This window comes from Alexandromys fortis, unplaced genomic scaffold, assembly GCF_014885135.2.
Source record: "Alexandromys fortis isolate MF-2015 unplaced genomic scaffold, M_Fortis_MF-2015_v1.1 scaffold_233, whole genome shotgun sequence".
NCBI classification, from domain to species: domain Eukaryota; kingdom Metazoa; phylum Chordata; class Mammalia; order Rodentia; family Cricetidae; genus Alexandromys; species Alexandromys fortis.
The window spans coordinates 1,400,300-1,407,825 of NW_026068146.1; positions in this window are offsets into that span (position 1 = coordinate 1,400,300).

A 7,526-nucleotide genomic window follows, 5' to 3' on the forward strand; every position below is an offset into this window, starting at 1 on the left:
GGGCATCATGGTGCCACACCTTTAATCCCGCACTTGGAAGGCAGAGGTAGGTGGATCTCTGTAAGTCTGATATCAGTTTGGTTTACATAGTGAGTTCTATGATAGCCAAGGCTTCATAGAGAGACCCCGTCTAAAAATGACAAAAAAAATCTATTGACAAGTAGTATTGCATTTAACACATACATGTTTTGAAATATGTATATATTTTAGGATGACTGAATTGACTTAGCATATATATTACTTTATATGCTTATTTGTTTTCTATTTGTGATGAGAATACTCAAAAATCTACTCTTGAATTTAAACTTTTAATTGCATTTGTTTGTTTATTTATTCTGTATTTTTTGTATGTGGGCACGAGTGAAGAGGCCAGAACATATACTATCCTCTCTCTTTCAGGAGTCAGGAGTTGAACTCAGCTTGGCAGGTTTGGCAAAAGTATCTTTACCCACTAAACCATCTCCCTGGTCCCAGAAATGTATTCTTTTTGTTTGTTTTTCAAGACAGGGTTTCTCTGGCTGTCTTTGAACTAGCTAAACAGACCAGGCTGGCCTTGAATTCACAGAGATCCACCTGCCTCTACCTTTGAGTGCTGGGATGCACGCACCATCATCTCCCAGTCCAGAAATTCTCTCTCTCTCTCTCTCTCTCTCTCTCTCTCTCTCTCTCTCTCGCTCTCGCTCTCGCTCTCGCTCTCGCTCTCTCTCTCTTCTTTTTCGAGACAGGGTTTCTCTGTAGCTTTGGAGCCTGTCCCGGAACTTGCTCTGTAGACCAGGCTGGTCTTGAACATACAGAATTCCTCTTGGCTCTGTCTCTTGAGTGCTAGAATTAAAGGTGTGCACCACCACTGACCAGTGCAGAAATCTGTTCTTGTATCAAGAACACAATACATTATAACTAGTTAAAGTCACCTTGTTGTACAATATGTTGCTTTAATTGATTCCTCCTAGCTAATAAAAGTTTTAGGCAGTAAATTGTTAGTATATATGAGATTAAAATGATAAGGCTCAATAGGTACTTATTAAAAATTTATTTTTATTATTTTTAACTGTGTGTGCACCCATCTGCGTGTGTGTTAGTGTGTACATGAGTGTGTGTGTATGTGTGTGCTCGTGAGAACAATACTGGAAGAAGCCGGGGTATCTGATCCCCTTGGAGCTGGAATTACAGTGGTTGTGAGCTGTCTGATGTAGGTCATGAAAATGTCAGTAGGTATTAATTACTATTTACTATCCCCTTTGCCATTCTTTTTCTGCTTGAGGCAGTCTCTGGAGCCTTGGCTGGCTTGAAACTTGCAGTCCAGGGTGGTCTTGAGCTCCAGGCGAGCCTCTTGCCTCAGCCTAACTGAGTGCTGGGTTTCTAGGCCTGAGCCGACACACTAGCACCCCTTGCCATTCTCAACTAGTTTTCTTCTCTGGTTCCCCTGGGTCGGACATTGACGTGATTAGTGACAGACTTGATTAGTCTGCAAAGATCTAGGTTCAGAATTGTTGAATCGACATTGACTCATCCATCATCTCAATGAGCTTTTTTAAACTTATTTATTTTTTATGTATACAGTGTTCTGCCTGCATGTATGCCTGCATGCCAGAAAAGGGCACCAGATCTCATTACAAATGGTTCTGAGCTACTATGTGATTGCTAGGAATTGAACGCAGGACCTCTGGAAGAGCAGTCAGTGCTCTTAACCTCTGAGCCATCTCTCCAGCCCAGCAGAACTATTTTTTAATTCTGACACCATCACTTACCATTGTATGGCCATGGGCTTTCTGAGCTTCAGATTCTTTGTCAGTATGAATAAAGAGTTACAATTTTAAGATTGGGAATCCCAGAACTTGGGATGCGAAGACAGGAGAATCAGAAGTTTAAAGTTATTTTAGGTTAAGGCAGGCGGTGGTGGCACATGTCTTTAATCCCAGCACTCAGGAGGCAGAGACAGGAGATTTCTGAGTTCGACGCAAGTCTGGTCTACAGAGTGAGTTCCAGGATAGCCAGAGATGTCACACAGAGAAAAAACAAAAACAAAACAAACAAACAAACAAACAAACAAACAAACAAACAAAAATGTTATCTTGACAGTGAGTTTAACTTGTCCGGCACTATGAGATCACGTCTCAAAATAAAGTTTGACTTTTATTATAGAGTTGTCATAGAGACTGAATAAGTACAGTATTTGTAGACTAATGCCTTCTCTGGTAGTGCTATTGGTGTGCACTTAGTGTGCACATTTTTCTTCTTAAAACAAGCTTTCTAGCTGGTAGTAGTGGAGACGCCTTTAATCCCAGCACGCAGGGGGCAGAGACAGGAGATCTCTTAGTTGGAAGCCAGCCTGGTCTACAGAGAGAGTTCCAGGACAGCCAGGGCAACACAGAACCCTGTCTCACAAAACCAAAACCAAACAAACGAGACAAGCTTTCTAACCTTATGTGATGAACACAGATTAGTTCTCATATTTCTATTCATTACCTCACCATAGATTTCAGCCTCTCGTGGTTTGGTTCTGTTGTTTTGTTTTCATTTGGGGCTGGAGAGATGACTTGATGATTAAGAGCATTGATGCTCTTCCAGAGGACCTGGGTTTCATTCCCAGCACCCACATGGTGGCTCACAGTTGTCTCTGATTCAAGATCCAGGCATACACATGGAACTCAGATATGCATGTAGGTAGAGCACTCACACACATAAAATAAAAACATTTTAAATTAAAAATACACTGCTATGTTTAGATTCCCCCTTTCTTTTTCTTTTCTTTCTTTCTTTTTGTTTGTTTGTTTGTTTGAGACAGGGTTCACTCTGTAGTTCGGGCCGGACTTGAACTTGCGGCGTTCTCCTGTCTCAGCCTGTGAGCCACCATATCCAGATAATTGTATTTCAATGAAGTGTTTTTAATTTTATCATTAGTGGGGGGCATGTGTGCGCCATGGGGTGTGCATGGAGGTCACAGGACAACTTTGTGGGCTTGATTCTTTCCCTCCACCTTCACACTGGTTCTAGAGAACAGAACTCAGGCCACTAGGTCTGTAGAGCAAGCTTTACCTGCCGAGTCATCCTGATGACCTGTAGTGGGGGCTTTTTAGTTATTTATTTGTGAGGTTTTTTTTTTGTTATCAGTTTTTCATTATTCTCAATGGAGTTCGTTTCTGTATATATGTGTTTACTTTTTTCTTAAATTTTATCTTAGCAACCTGACAAACTGAGCTTTATTATCCCCATTTTGAGGATGACAAAACTGAGGCACAGGTAAACTGGTGCTCCAAGTCTGGAGTCATAACTCTTAGAGACTGAAACAGGAGGGCAAAGTGTTTGAGGCCAGCCTTGGCTACAAAGCAATAGTAAGTCTGAGGCCAGCCTACACTACTCAGGTCCTGTCTCAAGAAACCAAATCAACCAGATGAAAATATAAACAAACAAAAACCCAAGACCTGAAGCACAGAAAGCACACCCCTGATAATGAGCTTATTTGATTGTTGTTGTGGCTGAGGGAGACTTTAAACTCTTGATCCTCCTGCCTCTACTTCTCAAGCGTTCAGGATACAAAAGTGACCCACTGCGTCTGGTCTGCAGGCTTACTTGAAAACTGCTCTCATTTGTTTGGTGGTGTTGTTTGTTTGTTTGTTTTATTTTGAGGCCAGATGTGATGGCTATACCTTTTATTCCAGCACTTGGAAGACTGAGGCAGGAGGATTGCTGGGAGTTTCAGACTAGCATGGCTTACTTAGGAAGTTTCTGTCTCAAACAAACAAATAAAAACAAACAAACAAAATACAATGAAAAAGTATTCTTTTGCTTTCCCACTGTGTTCACAGGCGAAGCCCTGGCTCTATTCCGTCTCCCTGCTCAGCTTTCAGCGCAGCACAATGTGTACTCGACACAAGCCTTTAAATAATCGATTTGTTGTATGCATGGCCGATTGTTCTGATAGGCCCTCTTGTCCTGCTGGTGGTATGATTTGACTGCTCAGTGTCCTCCGTCCAAGAATGGATGACAGAGACCCTGCCTCACAGAGCTAAGGAAGCTAGGCTCCTTTCTGAAAGCATGGTGATCCCATTGTCCACTAGGGGACGCCTTACGCCCGATTTTTAGAGCATCAGGAGCCCAGAGAGTTGCTCAGCTGACACCCACCTAGAGCCATTCGCAACACTGAATCTCTCCTAGAGTGCAACTCCCGGACAGTCTATAGATGAGCAGCTTCAGTTTCTTCCACTCAGATTCTTGAATCTGGAATAGGCTACAGAACCAAAGTGAACAATGGCAGCAGGAGTGTACTGGAAACTTCTAGTTGCTCCTCTGTTATGCAAAATTAGCAAATCTCTATCTCTATCTCATTTTATTTGTGTTTTGCCTGCATGTATGTCTGTATGGGGGTGTTGGATTTTGGAATTACCGACAGCTGTGAGCTGAGCTGTCATGTAGGTGCTGGGAATTGAGCCTGGGTCCCCTGGAAGAGGAAGTCAGTGCTCTTAACTGCTGAGCCATCTCTCCAGCCCTTACAAATCTCATTTGAGGATCTGACAGGGACTGCAGACACCCATCTAAGACAGCAGTGTGTGATAAGATGCTGACAGGACTTCCGTTCCAGAGTTGGTCCTCAGAGGCCTTATTTCACTGTGGATTATTTTATGGGACATTAGGCTTTAGGGATACAAAATAAAACCCAGAGACAATGAAAAGTATTTACCTACAGTCCGGGAATTAGTGCAGCCCATGCATTCTGGAGGCAAAAGGATCCCCAGGGTCTCCTGGTAGGTTGGAGGCATCTGTGGTTATAAGGGACATTGGGGATCAGAGAGCACCAGGCCACCTCCATGCAACCCTTTGGCTCCATTTTCTTCAAGTGGCTCGGGTGATTTGCTTGGAAAAGGAAGAACACATTTTCTACATTTTTGAGGTGTCATCCAGCCTGACTGTCTTCTCACTGGTTTCTTTCTTCTTTTGATTCATTATTATTCCTTACTGCAGTGCTGGGGTTTGAGCCCAAGGCCACGTGCATGCTAGGCAAGTGCTACTGCCCAGCTAACGCCTAACCCCTGCCTACCCCTCCTTGTTTTTTTCCCTCAGATCATCTGTCAACCAACGTATCTATCAAATGTGTGTATCTCCGAGCACACTCTTTCATCCTGAAGCATGGGGTAAAGGCAGTTAGAACAGAAGGAGCGGAGACAAGGTGGACGAGACAAACTGCCATTTAACATAGCAATTTTCTAAAAAAAGATTGGTTACTGTAGTCATTGATAGGGACCCATTTCCGGGGTCTGAAAGGCCCTTCCTCCTTCCCTCCCTCCTTCCTTGTGTCCCTCCCTTCCTTCCAAGATGAGACTTCCACCCACTCCATGGTGGTTCCCCAGAGGGTATTCTCAGAGGAGACAGGGAAGGGTTAAATCTCTCCCTTCTTCTGATCTTGGACAAGAGACTCTGAGGGCTGTGTGCTCAACATTCCTGAGAAGCAGAGCAGCACCTCTGAGTCAGAACCCCAGAAACAGCTGAGGTAGCTTTGGAGCTCTCTTTCTGTCCAGCTCCCTCCCTAGCTATTTGGATGTGACCAGAAACCTAAGCAGAACCCCAAGGTTCAGCCAAAATCTATAAAATGGATTTGGTCTCCACATCCCTTCTTGGGGTGCAGCTGTGTGGTAAAGGCATGTCTATACCCAGGGACACACATCTGTAGCAGGAAGTCCAAAGAGTAGTGGAGACTAATCTAGTGGCCACAAGTCACAACTCCCAATGCAGCTATTGTTGGGCTGCCTCTGGGAAGGGGGTCGTAATTAAGATTTGGCTCGAGTTAAGACAGCATCATTCCCTGGGCAATCTGCCAGCACCTTCTCACTGCCTGGGCGTGGGGCCCGGGACATGCCAGAGCAATAAGAGAGAGCTGACTCAGGGCAGAGGCACGAGGAGAAGAGAAAAGCCCTTCCTACCCATAAGCCAAAGAGGAGACAGGCAAACTGTGCTGGCCCTGTAATGGCAGATCAGACCACCAGCAAGCAGGGCTGGACCCACTCCGTATTGCTGAGGGATCAGTAGGGAGGCCGCCCTCCACCTTCCTGCAAAGATCTTTCCATACACGGTTCTAGGTTTCTCAGCAGCTGGTTCAGGCCCATTCTTACCACTTTTTAAGACTGTGACCTTTGGCAAGTCACTTACTTTGGTGAGACTAAGAATTCTTCATTTTTTCAGATGATGAATAACGGCCTGCCTCAGAGGGCTGCAGCAAGGATCAAATGAGATAATGTCTATGAAGGCACCCTGTATAGTTAGTTATAAAGCACATTTGCAATAAGGTATCATTAGTGACATGATTAATCCTGGCGCAGGAATTATAGCCACTGAAATCCAGTCCTGGGCCCAGAAGCTTTGACCCAGGCTGCTTCTCCTTGGCGCTGCCAGCCGAGTCAAGGCGCCTTACTCCACACCCCAGCTCTACTAAACCGGTTCTTTCCTTTTTAATCAGACTCCTCCAATCCAGTCCAGGTTGCCTGCAGCATGACAAAGGAACCTAAAATAGCCCGGGCTTTGCAAACAGTGTTGGAGACTGGGCTCAGGCATCATGTGTTGCCTGTCTGGGCATCCCAGCCAGTGCAGCCCTGCGCCCTCCAGGGTCATGTCTGCCTGTCTTTTTGCAGACAAGATGACAGTGCTTCCTGTCAGCACTTGAATTGGATGACTACCTAGAAAGCTGGCTTGGCTAAAAGTGCCAGAGAAGGGAGATTATGGCTCCTTCTACCAGGACCTTCACCTTGTACTCTTGGATCCTCATTTTGTGCCAAGAGGCCAGGTAGGCTGCGCTAAGAGCATGTAGGATGGCAGCTGTTGTGGCCTTGGTGGGGTGCTGGCATGGTGACCAGGAAAGCGATTCTGAAGACCAAGCCGCCAGCTGGCCCTGGCATGTCACAGTGGCTACAGAACCAGTTTGGCATGCAGCTGATTGGGTGCCTCCCTGTGGGTCATTGTGCCTGAGATTTCCCAAGGGACTTTATATGACTTACTCAGGTAGGAATGGTGGTTGCTGAGGCTAGATTGATTGGAAGAAGCCTGAAGCAGGGGTCATATGTAGGAACTGTCATTCTAGCAGACAGCGTCACTGCTCAGCTCTTCTCTCAGTCCCCTTATTCATGGTACACATGGTACACATGGTATATGTGGCGCGCATGTTCCTTTTCCAGAGTGGGAGCAGTGTCATAACAAAGACAGTTTTGTTTAGATCAGAATCCCAAACTGATGGCAAACTGTTGCTGTGTGCAATGCTGTCTGTTTTGAAAGAGGTCTCACAATGCCTGTGTCTCAGGCTGTCATAGAGCTCACTCTGCAGTCCAGGATGACTGGAACTCCTTACCTCCCAAATGCTAGGACAAAAGGTATGTGAAACCATTCCTGTATAACATGTTTCGTTTTGTTTTTGTTTTTCGAGACAGGGTTTCTCTGTACCTTTGGGGTGGGCCCTGAAACTCACTCTGTAGACCAGGTTGGTCTTGAATTCACCGAGATCTGCCTGCCTCTGCCTCCCGAGTGCTGGGATTAAAGGCGTGTGC